We start from the raw sequence: 22,500 nt of genomic DNA, 5'->3' as shown, positions 1-22,500 counted from the left end.
GTGTAGGTTGCAGTGTGTGTAGCTACGGCTACAGTAGTTGCGTCCAATAATTATGTAATAAATCCCAGAGGTTGCCTTGCGTTTCTTCTCAGAGACAATGTTAGTTTGTACTCTTTCTATTTAGCTATTGTTACCGCAGATTAAGCTATTCCTGAGTTGTTCCAGTCTGCAACGAGAACTGAATGTTAACCGTTTTACCCTGTGATGTGGCGCTGCTAGTTTTCCTGTATTTTGCTAGCTTGCTCACTTGGACATTACACATGTTACTAGCTAGTGTGTGATACGTTTTTTGGGGCTTTAATCTTTACTGTGCTGGAGAGGATGTTCATTTTACTTGCACAGTGTGATAATTGTACAATTTATTTCAGTTTTTGTTAATAAGTGATTATAACCCACTGTTATTTTAGATAATAGTAGTTAAACCAGCTGTGACATTAATGTATCTGTGCTGGGTTTATTTCAGAAACTTCCTTCATATCCACCAATGTACAGCTTGTGACTGCATGTAATGCACCATCTTACTACCAAGTAAAAAGTTGAACTCCAAAAATATGATATTCAAAGTGTGACTGCTTTCTTTAATAACTACATAACACATCACTTAACACATTACATAACACAATAAACTACTTGCAATACTTAAGTACAACATTTTTTGAATACTTTAGTTCTTCTACTTAAGTGGGGTGCTTAAAGAGCACTTCAACTTCTACTCAAGTCACTTTTTTGATAGAGCACTCGTACTTTTAGTCAAGTATGAGTCTCTAGTACTTTATACATGTCTGCATGGAACAGATGCTTTAGCAGGCCGTGGTGCAGTAAAATGTCTTCAGTCTGCCCTGTTTCAGCACTAGGGTTGGGTACTGATTTTGGTACTTTTTTTGAATTACGTCGGAACTACAGAGGAGTGATTCACTCTAAATCAAACGGTGCCAAATTGGTACCTGCTAGTGCGTAAACCTACCCACCGTGGTTTTATTTTGTGTGGAGAATTAAATGTTGGAATTATTTTTACAACTGATATGCATTTTTTGTAAATACGGAAGGAAAGTACCGGAAAACGGTACCGTTGGGTACCAGGACCATATTTCAGGTACTGGTAAAAATGTGAATGATATCTAACGCTATTCCGCATGCTGCTACACATTAACATGTTGAACACAGAGGCTTAAAACAACATATGGAACAAGTAAATTCCAATATACTGTATTTAATCAGAAAATCAACACTAGGTCTGAGGGTCCCTTTGGACACCTCTCAGGTCCGACCTATCTTGTAGAACAGGCAGATAAAAAAAAAAAGCAATGCCAGAAGGCTAAAACCAGCCTCAAACTCAATTCCCAGCCTATTTCATGGATTCACAGCAATTTGTGACCTTTCAAATCCCCCTTCCTTTGCCTCCACGGCAAGACACTCCACAGAAAGTCAACTTCCCACAAGACAAGTTTGCTTAACTTCCTCCTGACACACTTTTCCCACAAGTCCTGCTGCATTAAATTGCGATCAGTCTGAGGCAGCGTCAAACACATAGCTATCCAGACTCCCACTTTCCTTGAGAAAGCTCATTGACTCCTTTCAGGCACTCCCTTTTAGGCAAGTATGATTCACCAAGGCTAAAAATGACGTTCAAGAATAACGGAAATTGTAGCGTTAGAGAAAACGTTAGACAACGATGGTGTGGTTTGTTTAAAAATGTATTTAGAATATTATTGAATACTGTGGGGTATAAACAATATGTACATTTGTCAAGTCTTTAATACATTTAAAGGGTTGAAAGGTAACTTTTGAAAATATAATGCAAATAGAAAGGGAAATGATTCTGTCTTGTTATTTACTGGGTTGACTTTTATATGCCACGATGCCTTTTATGTTTTCTTTTTACCAGAACAACACTACAGGGTTATGTTGTTAGTTTTTGGGGTTTTAAATAATTTTGTTCGATCAATGACACTATGAAGGGATGTAGTCACTTTGTTTGCTTCCATCAGTGTCATACTTTCATCGTTGAAAATAGGGTATTGGATTGATACGTTTATTTATACTTTATTAACAGCATAGATGGAAATTGAGAGAAGCTAGCCATTAGATGAAGAGTGACCCGAGATACGATATTACCACGATACTTACTGTATGTCACGGTATGGTATTATTGCAATTTTAAACAAATTGCAATATTCTAAAAAATATTGAAATGTCCAACCTTTTATTCAACTTTAAGTTATGTCCCTAAAGGAAAACATGGTCAACATCGATTTTATCCGCTGACTTCACCAGAAAAACACTCAACTGCACCATCTAGTGGACTGAAAAAGAAATTAATTTTAATATTTTAGTACTAAAGGTAAATTCTCGAGTGCAATTTTTATAAAAGGCCCTGACACAGCAACCCGATTATTGGCCGTCAGACAGTCGGGCGAGGTCAGTGACTCGAGTCTGTTTGGTGTGTTCCGTGCCGTCGTCAGCCGGAGGAGCAGTCCCTTTATTTGGGTTGATTTGACATGTTAAATCGGAAGGCGGGCAGTTGGACTCAATGACCAATCTGATTGGTGGGGCGCTAACCCGGGAATGATGAGTGGGATCTGACGCAATGTTTTTTAAATGATTTAATTAATGATCTTTTAAATTGATCTGAAATGAAGACAGATTCAGCAACTGCATGGCCTATTTCTCGCTTTTCAGAAACATTTTTTGGTGAACTATTTTCGTGAAATATGAGATTGTATTCCGAGCAAGCCACCATGACGGTCTGGCGGTGAAATTCTGGGGAATCCAGACCCACGTGACGTGTTGGTCCAATCAGCTGCCGTTTCGCATTTTTTGGGGGACAATACAGATTAGCACCGCCTGCTGTTATGGAGACATATTACATCTCGCTTCAGTGTGTTCCGAGGCACTTCTTTGACCAACTCTGGGAGGCTGGTCAGCCCGCCTTTTCTGCCGACTGGTTGGTGTGTCAGAGCCTTTATATAAGATTGATCCTTGGCATGCGTGTATCAACACAGGGTTGCCACGTAAAATATTAGGATACTATGCTGTATTAATTCCCCCCATCACCCCTAACAGAATGCATCTTTAATGATGACAATACAGAAATTTTAACAACAACAGGAACACGGTGTTCCTGTGAAGAATCTCCCTCCGTCCCAAAGCGGTGACAACATAACTGTACGACATTTTGCTGGAATCATTTGAGTGCAAATTGCTGAACCACTTGGCTGCACGATAACCTAAGTTACTTTATGTGCGTTAGAATAACAAATGCAAATCTATTTGAGGCCGGAGTAATTAAATGTTAAACCTTGTCGGTAGAGCATGGACACAGCTTGCCTTATGGTGAGGATGAGTCACCACCAGTCAGCCACAGCATTTGCGTCAGGAGGGAGGGAGTGAGGGAGACAGAAAGCAGGGCTGATGGTTTAACAACATCTCCATCCCTTAACAGCTCACTCTCACTATCTTTCAGTGGACCGGGATTCACATGTAATTAAAAAGGCTGCAGGGGGTGAAGGGGTCACTTAGGGGAATTTTTTTATTTAGACAGAGGTGTTATGTCACAAGTGAAACTCCTGGCCATCTGTTCTGGCCTGGTGCCAGCCTGTCCCTGTGCTTCTGCCCAGTGCCAGTTCACTTTGCCACCCAACCAGTGACTGCAGTGACAGACCAGGTGTCATATGAAAGCACTAATCATTGTGATAAAATAGCTGGAAGACATACACTGTGTCAAGAATGATTCTTAGAAAGGATTGTCAATCTGGATATACGGTGTGTTCTTGATTACAGGAATATACGGGTGCTGTTATTTGGGGTATGGTCTCCCCTCCACTCAACAGACACTGGCACACACTCAAGATCAAAATAGGGGCTTGCAGAGGCCGTTTGAAAGATGCATTAATCCTCCATTTTGGCATGTCATTCCCACACTCCCAGAGAGAGCCTGGGGTGGGATCAAGGTGCGCCTCTCTGTGCCAAACGGGACCAAAACACAGCCATGATATCAATCCATTGAGAAGACCGGGTGGGTGGAGAATTTAACACAGCAGTCTCCAGTTCAATATTTCTGTGACCAGGCGGTGGAAAGCAAAGATAAGTGAAACATTTCTGTCTGTTTCCCAGTTGATAAGAGCCCACAGGGGAAATCCCTCTCTCAGTTTCGGTGCTTACGTTGGTTAAGCCAACGCATCGCCTGCCAAGCTCTTCTGATTGGGTCATCACTGTTATAGACTGGCTTTATTGATCCTCACATGCACACTGGTAACCTGGTTATATGGACTCTTGCTGGTGTGGATCATACTCATGACAAAGCTGGAAAATAACCAAGAACATTTACTGCAATTAATAAAATTTTCAGCACTTCACTTAAGAATTTCCATTTTATACTATTTTAAACTTTCAGAGGTAAATATTGTATGCTAAACAATATTGTTAAAGAGAAAAACAGGAGGTGTCCAACCTGGCTTGTGACTCTTTATATAAAAGCAGTGTTTAGTTGAAGGCCACCTTGCCACATTGCAAATTAACATTTCCCCTCTAAAACTAGCTCCCCCTCCATCGGTGAAAGGATTTGCAAGGATCCAATAAAAGAACACGGTCTAAGACTGTCCCCCCCAACGTATCCATACAGTATATTTATTTTATTACAATGTTTTAATGCACAAATTGAAGGAACTGACGGAATTTTTTTTTATTGGATTTGCATTTTTTATGATCTCACGTGACAAATAAAGTGATTAATGGATTTCATAATGTAATATATAATAATACATTGGGCATAGGTGGAATTTTACGGCATAAACCTTTTACTTTTGATATGTTGCTGGTCATACTACCAGTATTATGCAGGACTTCTACTCAGCTTGCAATTAACCTCAACGCGTTGAGGGGAATAAATACAGGTCACAGGTGAAGATCAATACAGGAATCAAAACTATGTCCTATCGCAGGCTAATTACAGTAAACGTACAAATCTTACTTAATGACATCTTCCATTACTAGCATGTCATATAAAACAACTGGAGTGTCATATCATGTTAAAATGAAAAGTTATTAACTGCTCTGACGGGGTGTGCCCACTAGGTGCCTGAGCACTCTACGGCTAATAGGTTCAGCCTGTCTGGCATCACTCACAGCAGCCGCGGCCCATCTAAGCCCATTAGTGTGTCCAAGTCACTCGATGTGCTGTCATTAACTGTTGGCCTTTTTGGCCTCTAATATAAAGCTAGGCCATTAGAATACGAAGCAATTTGCCTCTTTTAGAGTATACAGACGGCTCAAATTGACGTAGGAATATAAATAAGGAAATGTATGGCGGTGCTCTTATTTGTGTGAAGTGTGAAGAAAAAGGCTTAGACAAACAACCTTGTCTATAGAGGAAAGACTATAAATCTGTACTGAAATATCTACAGGAGAATAAAACAGGAACAGCTCCTCAACCGTAGCTACTGTATTCCACATAGCAAATAGCCATGACAACATCAACCCTATCTTTTTTTTTTTTTACCTGCCCAATTAATGCCAATTATTGCCACAGGGAGGAGGATAATAAATGAACAAAGAATGAGAATCCCTATGACAAAATCAAACTAAAACTTAACTTTTAATCCTTTACTCCTAATTAGACAGGGAATGAAGAGCTCTACCTTATCAGTTAAGTTAGGCGGAACAGACTATTGGTTAAAACCTTATACAAGTCATCATTATTGAATGTTATATTGTGGAAAAGGAACTGAGGGCTTCTGCTGAAGTCTTAGAGTTACGAAAGACAGTGCGTCTGAGGCTACTGTCAAATCCTTTCACTTTTATCTGTTCTAGACAAACAAAACAACTTATCAGGCAGTACACTCAAACAGCCGTGGTCAAATATTTGACTTCTGATAAGAGGCCTGTGATTGTGGGTTATATAGCACGGTGCATTATCTTTTCCCGGCTGCTTCATCTATCTTCTCTACAGCAATAACAAGGGCCCTTTTCAGGCCTGCCCCTAACATACGTCTTGGGTGATCCGTACACAAGTGGACAGCTCTGAGTGCGTCAGTACACACTTGGCATTAGAATGTGTCTCCACATGTGTCGTGAGCATCCACTTGTGACTGGATCTCACTTCCCCACTAAATATGCAAATAAATATGTACTCATTTCAATTTGCAAAGACCAAATACATTGTTACTTTTATCCAACGGGGAGCAGAATGCACTTCCCGTGCCTAATCTGTCAGAAATTAAAAGAGGAATATATTAAAACAATTCGGACTGGTCCTATTCCTTGGCGTGTTCCAGCCAAACCAAATCGCCCAAGATGTTTGACATACTCGTAATATACTGTATAAATTTCAAGACAAGAAAGCAGACAGTCCTTTAATGTGACCCAGAACACATATGTGTACACACTGCTAAAACAATGTGGCCACTGCAGCATAGACCCCTTGCAAATGTGGTCTAACCATCAAACCTCAATGTGCATTCACACCTGTACTTAGAGCTGTCCACTTAACCCAAGACACATGTTAATGCCAGGCCAAGAAGACTTCAGAAGAAAACGTCACAACCATTTAAAGTTTTCTCAGTTCAAGGAAGGTCCAAATTTACCACTTCATCACTTAAAGATTTTTAGATTTACTGAATCGCCAGAGAGGATAAAAAGAATGTATAACACATGGGTGCAATTTACATACACCTACATACCTACAGCTACATATCATATACAGATGCTTTACAACTGAATGGAGGAGAGAGTCATGTTTCTCTCTCTCTCTCTCTCCTCTCTCTCTCCTCTCTCTCTCTCTCTCTCTCCTCCTCTCTCCATCCTCTCTCTCTCTCTCTCTCTCTCTCTCTCTCTCTCTCTCTCTCTCTCTCTCTCTCTCTCTCTCTCTCTCTCTCTCTCTCCTCTCCTCTCTCTCTCTCCTCTCTCTCTCCTCTCTCGTCCTCTCTCTCTCTCTGCAGACTGACTAACTTGGCTCACCCATATTAAAGCGTTACTGGAACATCAGAGGAAACCAAATCAATTGTGGAAGGTTGATTAAAGGTGGACAGCATGGGTGGAAGTCAGGGAGCAGAGCCCAGGGACGGACGGACGGACGGACGCACACGCACGCGCGCACACGCACACACACGTAAATAATCCTTTTTGTTAGCCCCTTTCTGACCTCACCCTCCCCTGAGTCAGGCTGGCTTTCTTTAACACACACATGGGGCCTCACACAGGTTTCTCTGATGTCGAGAAGAGGACTGGCCCGACACCAAGCTTTGGCCACTCCCTGCTTTGAGTTTGGCTCCTTGGTAAAATGATAGGTCTGTCTGGAGACCGCTTATGTGACAGCAGACATAGTTTCTATAACACACATCAAAAGGTAATTTTTAAAATGTAAATGCCAAATCTGAAATCAACTCCACAGACACACTGCATCAGATTGAGAAGATGTCAAATGGGAACTTTCTTCACATGAAAATTTTGAAGATGATGAAATATTGAAGAACCATACATATTTAATGTTACCACAAGGAAAATCCTTGTGGAACTCATACGGCTACAGTTAACAACAATGCTTTTGGAAGATTTGTTTGAGAAAGTCAAGCTTACTATGTTAAAAAAAAAAAAACTTCCATTACATGTATTTCACAACATCCCTCAAGAGTGTTGCTCGTCTGGACTGGTGTCAACAAACAACACAGATCCCGTCTACATCAACATCCTTCAAAGCCATCAGTCCAAGATATGTTGCTGGCGTGTGAGCGTACATGTGGCTACTATCTCTATGCTATTCCTGGTCCACTTTAGAGAGAGCAGTATCTCAAGCAACTTGTTATTGAAACACTCTTAAGTTTAAGAGGCTACAAAGAGACATCAGCTCAGTCGTCAAAGCCTTAAGTTGACATATGGCTGCTTGCTCATACTGAGTGTCAATGCTTATGTTCTCATTTGAAAAGACTGTAGTAGTGATCTTACCATCTTAACCCTCCTTGTTGTCCTCGGGTCAAATTTGACCCATTTTCAAACAGTTTCTATATCAGACATTTGGGTTTTTAATCAACCAATAAGTCCAAAAAAATAATGTAAAGTAAATGATCAGTTTACTACTTTCTTTGAATTTGGGTGTTTTAATAAATTTCATAGCATTAGATTTATTTTTTTTAAAGAACGCTGAAAAAAAAAAAGTGTCAGAAAAAGCATAAAAACGGAGTTCAAAAGGTCAAAAAAAGTGCAGAAAAAAAGTGACAAAAACATTGAGATGGGGGGGGAGGGGTACTATTATGCTATATAAAAAAGTATTTTTTATTTTGGACCAAGAAAACCAAAAATTGTGTAGCGGTCGGGAGGACAACACGAGGGAACATGTTTAGGGCCGGGACAAAAATGAATCATGCAATTATAGACATGGTGCTCATACACTACAAATAAATGTGCATGGCACCGAGAGAGAGGCCAACAAAGCCTTTTTAATTGAATGATGTGCTGCCTAAACAAAAACACACTTTTGTAATTCTGTTCCCCCCTGGTCAGCATTCTAGTTGATGTTTTGCCAGTTCCATGCCCACGGATCACTGCACAGCAATGGTCAGAGGCCCAAAGCAGGGGGGATGAGAAGGATGGAGGATAAGTGATGTAACAGAGGGCTGAATGAAAAAGACACTGTGACACTGTCTATGTTTGGTATGTACTGGGGGGGCTTCCAAGCTAGGAAAGAAAAAGAAGACTCCAAGTAATGCTTTTAGTGCTTTCAATGGGCTGTTTCTCGTATCCTCTGCTTGAGATGTGAAGGCGGTCGCATTCTTTTAATAAAACATGCTTGAACATAATGCTCTGTGTGAAATTCTGAAGGAAGCTGTGTATGGTGCTTGCATGTGGGGGACTGACCAAAAAAATCCCTTTCTCTCCAGTCAATGCGATTGCTTAGGGGAGGCATAGCACTTTGTTCTTTCAACACTATCATTTGTTCATGTTTAGTTACATAACTTAGTCCAAATAAAGGGAACACTGGTCTAAAAGCTAGTTCTGAATATTTTATTGTCCCACAAGAAAAATGGGGGCAAATCCATTCACGGCGAGGCATATGGAACTGGCAAAACCTGCTCTGGAAGCAATACACGGACATTTCCTTCCTTTATATTTGATATTTTATTCATGGCCTTTCAATCATATTGTAAACAAACAGAAAAGGCGCAAAACAAAGCCCTACATTCTCAAATCCATACCCACATGACAAAAATCCTCCTCTTTACATTTAGTTTCAATTTCAGTTTTTAGATATGGGATTTTGAATGAGGGAAGAAATGGAGATTGCAACACACTGAGGCTAGAGAGGGAACAGAGAAGTAATTAAAGAGAATAATGGTAGGTCATTTAGAAGTAGCTAAATTCATTTTTTAATCCAACCTTTCAACAACTTCACACAGTAGAATGTGCGATACAAGCTTAGCCTGCACTTAGGCTTGCACGCAAAAGCTAGTTTAACCCCCAAATATCTGGTTGTCCAGTATGTGCCAGATGGCCATATGCTGGTCGGGCTTTAAATCCCTCAACGAAATCTTCTCAAGCTCACAGTGAATAAAGAGGAAGAGGCTGTGACCAGGGTACACAAAGAACAAGAGCAAGCTATTCATTTGGCAAGGCCTGGTTTCTATGACTGTTAATGTGTGATTCACAACTGAACGGTCACAATAACAGGACTCAAAGGCAAAATAAGACTGAACTCAAACCAACCATTGAAGTAACCTTCCTATGATGGCTTGTGATGTGCCAAATAGGTTTGCAAAGCCACAGTCGTAGGATTGATGGTGGACAAGTTGTGTGTCTGTTTAGACTTTTTGATTCTAACCCATTGCTGAATGTCAGAGGTCGGCATTAAGGCAGAAATTACAAATATATCTTTTAATCTTTTATATTTGTGACAATAAACATTTCACATCAGGCATTCATACTCATCAGGCAAAACAACAGATGGTGTTCACTCATTAACTACAACACAATACAAAATATTTTGTAATGAGATGGCAGCTTAAAGCCTGGTCAGACGTCATGTGATTAAGCTAAACAGAGCCCTAGGACATAGGCCGAAATGATGTGATCATTAAACACTAACCCTCGTGGGCTTGAAAGGTGGTTGTCAAAAGTGTCACCCTGCCTGCAGCAAACAGCCTTACTCATCCTGAATGTTAGTTACAAAGGACTTTTTTATTCCCAATACTGATCCTGATACCTGAACTTGCGTATCGGCCGATACCAAGTACTGGTCCGATACCAGTGTGTTATATATTTTGTCATTGTGTTTTATTACAGCTGTATACTACTATACTACTACTATATACTATCCCTGTATGTATGTGATATGATTTCTATCTTTGTTGTTGCTCAGGTTAAACACTCAATGAATGCCACAGATCTTTCTTTTATTTTCTAGTCAGTCAGTTATAACAGAAAAAAAACATAAAATAAACTAATTTAACATAGATTTTCTTCAAGCCTTTATTCTGTGGTAGCGGATCGGTGCATAAACTCCAGTTTTAAACAGTCTCGGAACATCTCTAGAAATGAAACATCATAAATTTATTCTGTAGCATGTTCCACAGGATGGGAGGTATTCATCATTGGCCATTCTTGAATTCAACTACTAATAAAGCCTCGATTCTCCATCCGTTTGCTCACTGTGTACCGGCAGCCATATTTTAACCAAGCTAAATGCAAACCTCACGCACCAATCCTGCTTATCTTTGGATTGTTGGAGGTAAGTTTAGCACCTGAGGAAACCCACACAGGAACAACAAGCAAACAACTCTACACATAGCTCCAAGGCAAGATAACATGGTAAGAACGGGTTACTTGTTTTAAATGCTGCTGAGAATGGTTGAGAGCTGGCAAACAAATCCGGCACAAATCATTCCATCTGGCTCTGGTAGTTAAGATGCAACCACACATCCATCAACTGTTTTTTAATATCCCTCATTCAACATGTAATTTTTGTCAAGTCATTGCTAGGATGGATTATAGCTTTGTTCGGCCAGCTGCTGCAGAGACATGAGCTTCAATGGAGCGATTTGGTGCAAACGGGAAAGCATGACAGGTGTCATCACTCAGGTATGAAACCACCCTGAGGGACGTGTTATGATTAGAGAAATAGATTCGGAAGCTGATAATCCGGTTGTTTCCGAGAATGCGGGAAAAGAGGATGTAATAGCTGCACTTGTAGCTGTCATAATACTCTGTAATATGCTCTTTGTGAACTCTGTGGACATGAGGCTTCGCAGAGCTGTGGCAGAGTCGGGATTACCAGCACATAGTATGCAATACTACACAGGGCTGGTGCCTTAAGATCAGTGCAAGATTTTATTTCCGTTTAATATTTTTAAACTAGTGCTTTCCCTCAAACGTCCATTCGAAAAAAATTATTTATGTCTATGAAGTGTGAATCAGAGGTTTGACCAGTATGCTCTTGTTGGGAGGGTGCTTTGGTACAAGTCGTTTCTCTGATAATAAAGAGTGCGCTTGCAAGTTGTGTATTCTTACTATTGAGAAATATGTGGCAGAAGTATTCAGCTTGTTTGATATCAGGAAACACAATAATGGGGGGAACCTGTCATGTTTCATCATCAAGTCAAGCACATGCTGTGAGAAAGAGTCTTACTGGTGGTAAGACAAACTAACAGACAAAGTACTTATGAACGTGGGATACACATGATCCCACACTGTGGTTCATCAGACTACCGTTTGCATCTTTCTCAACTCTTCAGATTCTTTGATACCAATTACAACCCTGTGCTGCATTCATTACCTCAGTGATCTCACAATCATTTCCAGGAGCTCAGTACATGGCTGGCATCCTTTGTTGCACTATTTGCAGTGCTAAACAGTTCTTTTGTTCAGCCTAGACCACAAACTGATAAGGGCAGCAGGGCCCGTGTTTGTAGTGTCCATGCAAGACAAGAGGCGACAAGACATGGCATGTTTACAGGCAAGACCAGAGCCAAAAGTAAGACACCTTGTCAAGATCAGCTACAGTACATCATGACAGACTAACAATGAAAACAAACTGGGCGTGCAAGTGTCACATATAGCCCATGTAGCGTAGGTACGTGCCTGATCCCACAAAGCGATCCTTCTCCTCTTGGCTCTCTCTCTTTCTCTCTCTCCAATAGACAGAGACAGGATGAGTGGGGAAAATTGTGGTAATTGTAGCCTATACGTGTCTGTGTGTGCGTGTGCGCACACACTTGCGCAAGAAATAAAGGAGAAGCCGAAAAGGTCGCTGCAGCACGCGGGCCGTCATGGATGCTGCGCACCCGATATGATTGACCAGATTGGATAACATGGGCACCAAAACAAAAATAGATGCGCTACGTCGCTATACGCAAGGCTTTCGCATCTGGTGTGTTTTCTCTGTGGGGCGGCTGTGGCTCATTGATCACCTGCCAATTGGAAAGATTGGTGGTTCGATCCCTGGCCCTGCAGTCCCATGTCGAATTGTCCTTGGGCAAGACACTGAACCCAGAGTTTCGCCCGATGCTGCGCCATCGGTGTGTAAATGTAAATGAGTGTTTATCTGATGAGCAGATGGCACCTTTTACGGCAGCCTCAGCCACAGTGTATGAATGTGTGTGAATGGTGAATGGTTCCTGTGCTATGTTACAGCGCTTTGAGTAGTTGTTAAGACTAAAAGAGCACTATATATCATCATCTTACTAAGGGTAGACCTTCAATTTCATAATGAAGGAGACTACAGTACCAGTCCAACAAATGTAGGTGAATCCTGTGAGGGCCCGGCCTCTGAGAAGGTTATGACTGAGCTTTAAAATCCTATTAAGGTGGATGGTCTGCCTGTCAGGAATGTTCCAGGAGCAAAAGCTCAAGAGCAAAGCCCTGTTTAAAACAATCGCTATGTCTAGCCTACTGACCAGGGAAATACACCTTGAAAAAAAAGAAAGCATGTGTTTAAACAGGACACATGCCGATTTATTTATGGGGTTATAACATCAAGACACAGTGGTATTGTGAAGGCAGTTTTCTGACAATTTAAAAATGGCAGAACAGGTAACTTTGTTCCCAGGGATGCATGACAATGACGTTGTTCACTATTAAGTCGAATATATTTTCAGCCATTAATATGAATGTGAAGTCATTCTTCCTAGGAAATATTTTGAATTGCAAAACAGCATGAATAAATTCAAATGTCCACAGCATGTCAGGGTCCAGTATGTATAGCTTGCTTGTATAATTCATCTTAAAAAAATAACTCTAATAAATGGGATGGATTGGGCAAGGAAAAGGATGTTGAGGAAAGCCGATCAGAATCACACCATGGGAAAAATTTAGCTGAATAAATTAAAATGTACCAATTGTTAGAAATCTAAGAGCAGGCAAAGACTAGGCATATACTCAATCTCATTAATGTTGTTAGAGAGTGTGAAACTGAGCAAAACTACGTGCTACCTTTGAGTTCAATTTACACAGAGCTGACATTTCATCTATTCAAGTTTACTATACATATTTCATACTGCCATATGGTGCCTCTGATTAGCTTTAGACTGGATTAAGTCTGCCCTTTAACTCCCTGCAGCCACCTTGATCATATCGTCTTTATGCTCTCATTGACCAGAGATTTTATAAAAAACAGATCTGACACCCTCAGCCCTTATCTGCCTGTAAACAAAGACAAAGAGTGACCATGTTACGAAAATATTTCTACTGAGGAATCAAGATTTGAAAATATAGGTTTAGGAATAGAAGCTGACAAACAGACCTACCACAACTGGGCTCAAAACTATTTTCTGCAATGTAGACAACACTAGAAAAAATAATGAAGAGTCACTGTGAAGTGGGAATTGTGGAATCAATAAATGTAGAATGCTCAGCATCAGCAGATATGATTCTGCTTTAGCTCTTACAATGATTACAACAACAAAAAAAAAGCTAAAACTTTACAGAAGGAGGGATAGTTAATAAACAAGCGATGCATTGGCACTCTCATGGCTGTTAACATCCACCACTGCTGCTGATTGCTGCATGTAATTTTACTGTATTGGCACTATTACTTTAAATGAACGATAACAGGCCTGCACGATTAATCGTTATAAAATCGCGATCTCGATTCACCGTGTTCCCGATTTAGTTTTGAAATAATTTAGATTCATTTTTTAATTACTTAAATTCTCATTTAATTTTACGAGCCGACTGCATTACAAACACTCTTACTTTCTTCTGTGAGTTTTAAACAGACTGTATGAAATAGGGTTTAAAGCGCTCCCATGCGCTGCAATGGTCTCCCTTCTCTTCATTGAAGCCTTTATGTTAACAGGCTTGTGGTGATGCGCAATGTGCTGTAGGTGCCAAAAGAAATCGATGTTTGGTACTGCCTATTTGTTATGTTGTGTCATGGTTCGTGCATGCAATAAACATTACTCTTTGTGAGTAAGGCCTAATAATAGCCCCAAAATGCTATTGACTATTGACTAATTAGGCCAGAGTAATAACACAGATAACAACATGCTGCCAAATAGTAGAGATGGACAACTTTTATCTGACAAGAAAGACGATGACAAGAGACATAATGCCCTAATTAGGACAGGTAGAGGGAAAGATCGTGTTTAGAAGAAGTACAGACTGTGACATACAAAGGAGAAAATGTGCAATAAACCTTCGAAAAAGAGGCTTAGTTTTAATGACAGGCCCCACTCCGCCTGGTGTGCTTGCCACTAGCAGTTATCAGTTTCTCTTCACTGACAAGCAAAGAAAACAGGCTACACCCTCCGACAAGTGCAATGGCTGCACCTGATTAGACGAATGCTTCACGTGGGGCTATCAGCACCCGAATTTCAAAACAGACCAGCATGGTGGTCCGTTTGGAAATCTCTTATTTTACTAAATTTTTTATACAGAATGTGTTTCTGAAAACATTTTATCCAAGAAATAGGCTATGCGGTTGCTGAATCTGTCTTTATTTTAGATCGCCAACGGTCAGTTTGAAAGATTTTCATGAGTTTTTGAGATTTGCGTAAAAGTAGCCCGGATTAAAATTAATGTCAATGAGGAGGGGGCAACTCAACGCCCAGCTTCTCGAAAGTCCCCGGAACACTACAAGAACGCAATGAACCGCTGCTCACACAGACAATGAATAACAAGTGTATAAATAACACTTGACAGTGGACACGTACCATGACTCAGGCAGCATGATAATCTGAGGTTTCCTACGGAGAATCTCAATATTTTTAATTATCAAAGGTTTCTTTGTGTAGTACCAAAAGTTTATTACTGGATAATCACTGCGGGGCCAGCATACTCCAGTATACTGTTGGATGGTCGAATAGCTTACCCCAATTAATTGATACTAGCGCAGGGTAGGGCTGCACAATTAATCACACTTTTAATTGAAATCTCAAAATGGACTAGTGCAATATCCAAATGGCTGGATGGGGTGCAATATTTGTTAAAGGCAAAATATGTGTCAAACCATTGGGAATGAAGTATTGTGGTGCTGCAGAGCCATCTCAGCCTACAAATCGTATCCTACAGACTAAAGAAAACATCTTGGTTCGGTACAGAACCTTGCAAAAAAATTTACTATAATCAATTACATAGTAAAATTTTTAACATTTTTTAATGAAAATGAGAAAAATGATCGTTTCCTCCAGTATCGCGAATCAAATTGCAATCGCAATATCAGTCAAAAATAATTGCAATTAGATATTTTCCACATATCGTGCAGCCCTAGTGCAGGGCCTGTTTGGAGCGTGCAGCTCCGTTAGAGCAATCTGTGCAACCGCCGGCAACAAAACAACGTGCTAGAGAGCACAAGACCCTGGGCTTTCATCTAACATTACAATTAATGTCATCATTTGCATGAAGGGTACATATGGATCACTTTTCGGCATGACACCGGTAGCCCACTGCAAAGACAGAATTGGGCTCTCACTTCACATACAGACGATTCCTCATTTTATAGTTAGATTGTATATCCCCCCTCGCTATGAAGGCCAGGTTCTCCCATCTTTAAGTGTAACCATTCGGAAAAACTATAGACATTTTTATTTTCCCTATGGTCAGACAGCATGTCGTAAGAACAAGTTTGGATGGAGTATACCCAAACACTAAAGCCTAGTCCTAGACCCAAAGTGTTTTTCTAGTAGAAATATCTATTGGATTTCATTTTAGTCTGGAACTGGGCTCAATTTCTATCTATAAAACCCAATGGAGTTTTTGCACAGAAGATGGGAAGAGTGGCACAATTGGAGTGTGGGTTAATTGAGCAAAGGAACATGAACGGAAAGAGACTCCAGCCAGTTCAGACATCTTATCTGCGATGAAACAAGTGGGCAGGGCATTGTGTTCGAGGCTATTTGAGAGTTGACACTCCAGGGACTCATATGTCCTCAAGCACAAAGTGTTGATTATTTTTTCAGGATATTATTTGCCCAGGACAATGACAATATTTACATTGGGTTTACAAGCACAGCAATGAGAAAAGGTCTGCGGACTCGCGACCACTTTACCGGCATTGCCGTGACTCACAGTGACTTAAAGTGCTTGTATTAGGCTTTTTGGCTTTGTCCCTTTCCTTAATTATGTTATACATCTTTTTTGTGCATGTAAAAGGTTTACAAAGTGTAAAAGTCCACACCAAAGGAAAGTACCATCTCCAACAGAAAACACTGTCCACAAACTGCTCCTAACAGCTCTATTGTAGTCCAGCCTTTACTTCCGTGACGAACGTGTGTCACTCTGTAACATGTTCTAATCCTCGCCTAGCTGCTAGCATGGCACGCCCTCATACTCTGCGACCGACTAGCTAGCAGTGCTTACCTAGCTACTGCGCATGTGCGACTCCCAACAAAAATGGAACAGAAGTGAGATGCCTTACTCTGTAGCTAAAACAGAAAGCTCAACACACAGGGTGAAAAGAGGAGCTGCAGCAATGTGCGGTACAACAAAAACATGGTGTTTTTTTGAAGCATAAAACCTTGTAAACTTATTCTGATATAACCTCAAAAATCGGTTATGAACCTGAAAATGAGCATAAAATGAACACTTCTGCACTGCACCTCTGCGTGTGTGTGTGTACGTCACAGCTGAGCCCGCTCTCTGTGAAACATGCAGAGGACAGAGAAGCTTGTGATAATGCACTCTCAGGTACTGAAATTTGGCACTGCATGATCTAATGTTAATCGGTCCTTGGTAGTATGTAATTCTGCACTGATAGCGTGAGACAACTTTTCATCTCGACAAGAAATATCGCCAGCAAGATCTCGTGGGACGAACTTGTCACACCTATAACAACACAAAGCTTTTTAACCATTCATTTTGAATAATTAAGTAACCCTACCCTTACCTGTGTTTGTGTACATGAGTAGACTCTGCTAGAATGCAGCACAGGCGCTCTGATAATGAAAATGTTTTATGTCATGTACTCTCATCCACGCCACAGTGTTTTGGATCTGAAATAATGGTCTCTGGGTTGCTGCTGGCACATACAGCTCAGGAAATGCCTGAATGGGAGAGAGAAATGAGCTGAGAGACATTGTCCCCAAAGTGATTATTTTGACAGGATCCTCCCCATGTCAGAGGACAGTTTCCCTTGCTTTGCTTGTTGGATCAGGAAGTTTGATCTCTCACTAGCAGAGACCCTGGTATCCACCCACACACAAATCTGGCCTTTCTCCCAATCTGAGGTCCAGGCAGGGGGAAACAAACCTTTCTTCCCTTTGTGAGGAATTCAACATGAGCATTCAGCACATCACACATCACCATCCACTGTGAAGCTCTGAGCCAGATCAGCAAAACTTTTCAACACAGTTGGCAATCCAGAGCTTTAATCCTGCCCCCCCCCCCCCCCCCCCACCCCCACTCCCCCTCCCAGAGGGCAGGTTGTTGGTCAACAACACAATACAAAACATGGCTGAATGCAGAGCACAGCAGCCTGGCTTTGGCTGCAACAGCAGCTCTCTAGTCACCGGAATGTGAAATGTTTCCCAAGGAAATTCCCCCTCCTCCAGGAAGGCAGGGAAGGAACCAAGAGAATTGTGACACATATCAGGCAGTGGGAGTGAGCATGAAAGTGAAGAGAGCGAAGGTGCTGATTGGTCTACTGTTGGCAAAGTGTGTTAACGGCATGTAGCCAAGTTAGGACAGATTTTATTTAAGAATACCATAGTCTTGAATTGCCAGACCTTTCTCCACAGCACTGCAAAGGAAGGTCTGGCAACAGGAGAATACACTCCTGGATTAGAGCTGGGCAATATATCGATATTATATTGATATTGTGATATGAGACTAGATATTGTCTTAGTTTTTGGATAATGTAATATGGCATAATTCTTTTCCTGGTTTTAAAGGCTGCATTACAGTAAAGTGATGTCATTTTCTGAACTCTCCAGACTGTTGTAACTCTTTTATTATTTGCCTTAACCCACTTAGTCATTATATCCACATTACTGATGATTACTTATCAAAAATCGCATTGTGTAATTATTTTGTGAAAGCACCAATACTCAAACTTACAATATCATTGCGGTATTGATAGAGGTATTTGGTCAAAAACATTGTGATATTTGATTTTCTCCATATCGCCCAGCCGTATCCTGGATAGGAATAAAAGAAGACAGGTTTTTTTCTTTCTTTAAACCAATCACAATCGTCTTGGTGCGGCGCTAAACTCTGGACACAGCGAGCAAGTCTCTGCAAAATGGTCTTGGGAAAGAACTTGTTTAGGTAGAACATTTGCAACCCAGGCGTAACTCTTTGATGCAAGAGGAGTTAAGTTCATCAGCAACATTTAAAACAGTGGATCATATTTCAATCAGCTTGTTCCAACTGAGGAACAGTAACTGGATTATTCTTGTACAATCCTAAAACCAATCAGCATAAAATATGCAATTCAGCGTTAAAAGCTCTCATGAAGTAAGAGAGGAACAGTATCATCAAAATGTGACAAGGTCCTGGACACTGAGCGGCTGTTTGACTTTTTTCCTGTGCCTATATACTGTATGTTCTGCATCAGATGTCAATACTGAAGGTACGTCCGAAGAAAGATCAAAAACATGACGGAGACTGACGTACTGTAGAGTGCTGTGTCACACGTGAAGGGCATTGGAGAAGACTGATGGGCCTTGTTTATGATTGCAAAAGGAGGCAGAGGATTACGTACACAGTGTCTGTGTGCAGCATCAGATTACTGGCTCTTCTTTTACGGTTATGAAATCAGATTACTGCAGCTCCCCTACTGGGAAAAACAATATCCAAGCCTTGAGATGAAGGGGTTAGCGAGGAGGTGAAAGGAGACAGTAAGCCCATCTTATTTGACTGACAAGCCTGTTTTATTTGTATCCTAATTTAATAGTTTCATTTAGGTCTTAAAATGAACAAACAGAGAATTAGACATTGAATCAAAGAGATTAAGGCCAGGAATGATACTGCAGTTAACAATTCAACCTTCCGGATATGATAAAAGGCTGTGTGTATCAAAGTATAACGGTATATGTAAAGATTTAAGGGTGGTGGCTTCATATTCACTGACCTAGAACAAATAATACACAATAATGTAGCTCTAGACCAGGCCTGAGTTTGTTTTTTATTTGTCTGATGTATTTGCTGACTTATACACATCAGTTTGATCCAATATACAGAATTGGGGCAGAAGAAACAAACATCTGACCAGAGCCTGAAGCAGAGTACACTCAATTACTATCCAGATAAGGCCGTGCCACTCACGAGAATAAGGTCATCTCCGGACTCACATGAATCAAACGGACAGAAAGAAGGATGCTCTGCTCACCCAAGATAAACGTCAGAGGAAGAGAAATGTTGTTGATGTTGTTGATTTTGCAGCCTGTGAGAAAACCTTTGAGATATCTTCATCTCTCTGAGCCCAGATAGTGAAACTTAAAAGACAAACACATGTTTGAAGTAAAAATACCACAGATTAAAAATGAAAATTCAAGAACGGTTATTTTTGAAAGCCGTAAATAGTTAACCATAACAACTCCCCTACCATTTTGGAAACAGTGAAGCCTGGCGAGCTTGTATGGCAAGCATTACAGAATTGCTAGGTTGCATCATGTTAGTGATCGTGGTTAAGGTCACACCTTTTGACACCAAGTTGGAAAAGACCTTTGAACTTCGGAAGACACATTCTACACATTCTTTACTGTTAGTACATAAACATAGCACCATCTTGACCTCTGCATTAGTGTCAGTCCTGCAAATACCACATTGCTACCTCAACAAATGCCTGCCATGCCATAGATATATGCAGGCCATTTGGATTCCTGAGCAGGCCGCTAACCCCTGGAATATAGTAGTAATGGTTCCTTTCAAAAAGCAAATTTTAAGCAAACTATTGAATGTGAATGAGGTGCTTCCATGACCTGGTTTGGGGTTATTAAACTAGACTATGCAAAGTGTAATATCGGCTGAGCTTTACGCATAGCTGAAATGCGCCAGTAAACAGAGCAGAAGAAGAAGAGGTTGCAAATAAGGAACAACACCAGTCGCCTTTGCCATCAAACCTATCTTTGAGAGAACAATAGAGAGGTGTTGGAATTTGGGTCAATTGTTGTTTTAGTTTTAATTGTTGTTTAATGTCAACTGGTGTAGAGTTCAGCCGTAAGGGTAAAATCCAAGATTTGTTTTTTTTAAGACACTTTTTGAGCCATTTTAGGTCTTTACTATACATATAAGAACTGAAGATGTGAAATGGGAGAGAGAAGGGGAATGACGTGCAGCAAAGAGCCACAGGTCAGAATCGAACCTGAGGCCACTGCGACAAGGACTGAGCCTTTGTACATGGGCGGACGTTCTACCAGGTGAACTATCGAGGCACTTCTGAACCAGGATTTTTTTTATTATTAGTCATATTGTTATTACTATCTGAGGTAAAGGCAGGGTACTCCTCTCTCTGTGTCCACTTTGTTGTTAGACTTTGTGTTACTTTAGAAGATGGTTAACACAAAAAGAAAAAAACTCAGCTAATAGGAAAAAGCTGCCACACTAATACCACGTGGGAAACTGGAGTGGCAGACTGGCAGGCATGGCAGTGCTGGAATAAAAATGCTTCTCCAACTATTCCAACAGGCCTGTTAAAGAAGGAGCTGCCACAAATCTTTTCTGGCAGGTAAGAAACAGTCAAATACTGTATCACACAGCAATAAGATTGTATCTGCTAGCTTATGATTGCATTTAGATATAACAAGAAACCAAATGCTAAACCGTGCAGGAATAAAAGGCTCCAAATAACAGATACAACAAATACGTCTATGAATCTAGTTTGATCCTGTGTATTAGTCAAGACGTACAGAAAACAGTTAGAAAATGTCCTAGTTTTTTTTTGTCCTTTAGTGGCCCAGTGCCATAGGTGTGTCAACAGCAAGGCTGTAAGGAACCCTAATCCCATGCTGAGATGGCCTACGAGAGCTGACAACATATTTTCCATTCTGAATGAAATATTTCCCCCAAAGCATGGCTTTCATTATGGTTGCAGGGCTTAGGAGGATCGATTTTTAAAATGCAGCACCATATTAACTGCTGTGTGTGTGATGTTAGAGTATCACAATAAAAAAATTGTCAATTTCTAACAGCCCTTTGCCCTCATTTGAAATCATGCCACTTAGCTGGACACTCACATTTGCTAAAGGCTAGTAAAAGAACAAACAGCTGCACACAAAATGGCCCAGCCCCTGAAAGCATGCCAAGGCAGAATCCCCAAAACAGGCCTTGGGTTGGGCTCCATGCAAGACCTTTCACACCAGTCTAGGATAAGCGGTCTAAAAACACAGATAGCAGAAATAGGCTTGGCAAAACGCTGTGAGCATTGCAACTCCAAGTCACCATGTCAAACAAAAAGTACGTTTTTTTAGCCTAAATAAACAATTGTGTCATACTACATCTTTATCACTTCTCCCACATATATCTCACAAATTACCATAGACATTAACAAAGTTGTGTCTGGCTGCTACAGCAGCCTTGTGCTTAACAATGACTGGTGACTTTACTCTGTGCCTCATTAATAATCCATTATCATCCTCATCCTTATTCATCTTTAATACAGCACCTTGTACGTCCCCCACTAGTGTAGAGGAAACACCAGGAAATCAATGTGCCATGTATGGTACGCTCTATAAATGCCCTGACATGTCTCATGCTTTCTCTGCTAACCAGTAGTCTTAACATTTAATGGATACAGTTATCAGAAACATGCTTGCTTTGTAGTTGCTTGTACAGTACGTCAGTTTTATCTATTTGTGCTTAAGAAATGAGCTTTTAAACCTTTAGGCATTTCACGATGACAGACATTAATGATCTTTTAGTTTTTGTCATGGAAGACGTGAGATTAAGGTCACAAAATCTAATGGACCTTTCACAAGCTAACACAAAAATTAATCATATTTTCACAAAAGGGATGACAATAAAAAGGGTAGTGAGCTGTCAGATTAGAGAGCAATGCTGTCACTTAAAAGAACGCTCATTATAGCTGGCTTAGAAACTGCTGAGTTGCCACAGATAAAACAGAATATTCAAACTGAGATTTAA

General features: G+C 40.6%; 1 protein-coding gene and 1 long non-coding RNA gene across 3 annotated transcripts in view; both read right to left on the bottom strand.

Moving 5' to 3' along the window:
* LOC116705045 (uncharacterized) overlaps positions 1 to 792 on the bottom strand; it is a 914-nt gene extending 122 nt beyond the window's left edge. The window contains exons 1-2 of the long non-coding RNA XR_004335835.1: positions 619 to 792; positions 1 to 266 (exon numbers count right to left, since the gene is read on the bottom strand). The exon at positions 1 to 266 is cut by the window's left edge and continues 122 nt beyond it. This is a non-coding gene — a long non-coding RNA (uncharacterized LOC116705045). The remainder of the gene's footprint in view (positions 267 to 618) is intronic.
* Positions 1 to 22,500, bottom strand: part of zmp:0000000755 (phosphofurin acidic cluster sorting protein 2) — a 56,545-nt gene that overhangs the window by 32,443 nt on the left and 1,602 nt on the right. The gene's annotated exons all lie outside the window — the stretch shown is intronic.

Source organism: Etheostoma spectabile, chromosome 17 (assembly GCF_008692095.1).
Source record: "Etheostoma spectabile isolate EspeVRDwgs_2016 chromosome 17, UIUC_Espe_1.0, whole genome shotgun sequence".
NCBI lineage: Eukaryota > Metazoa > Chordata > Actinopteri > Perciformes > Percidae > Etheostoma > Etheostoma spectabile.
Note: the sequence above shows the minus strand (reverse complement) of the source record. Positions and strands in the feature narration are given on the sequence as shown.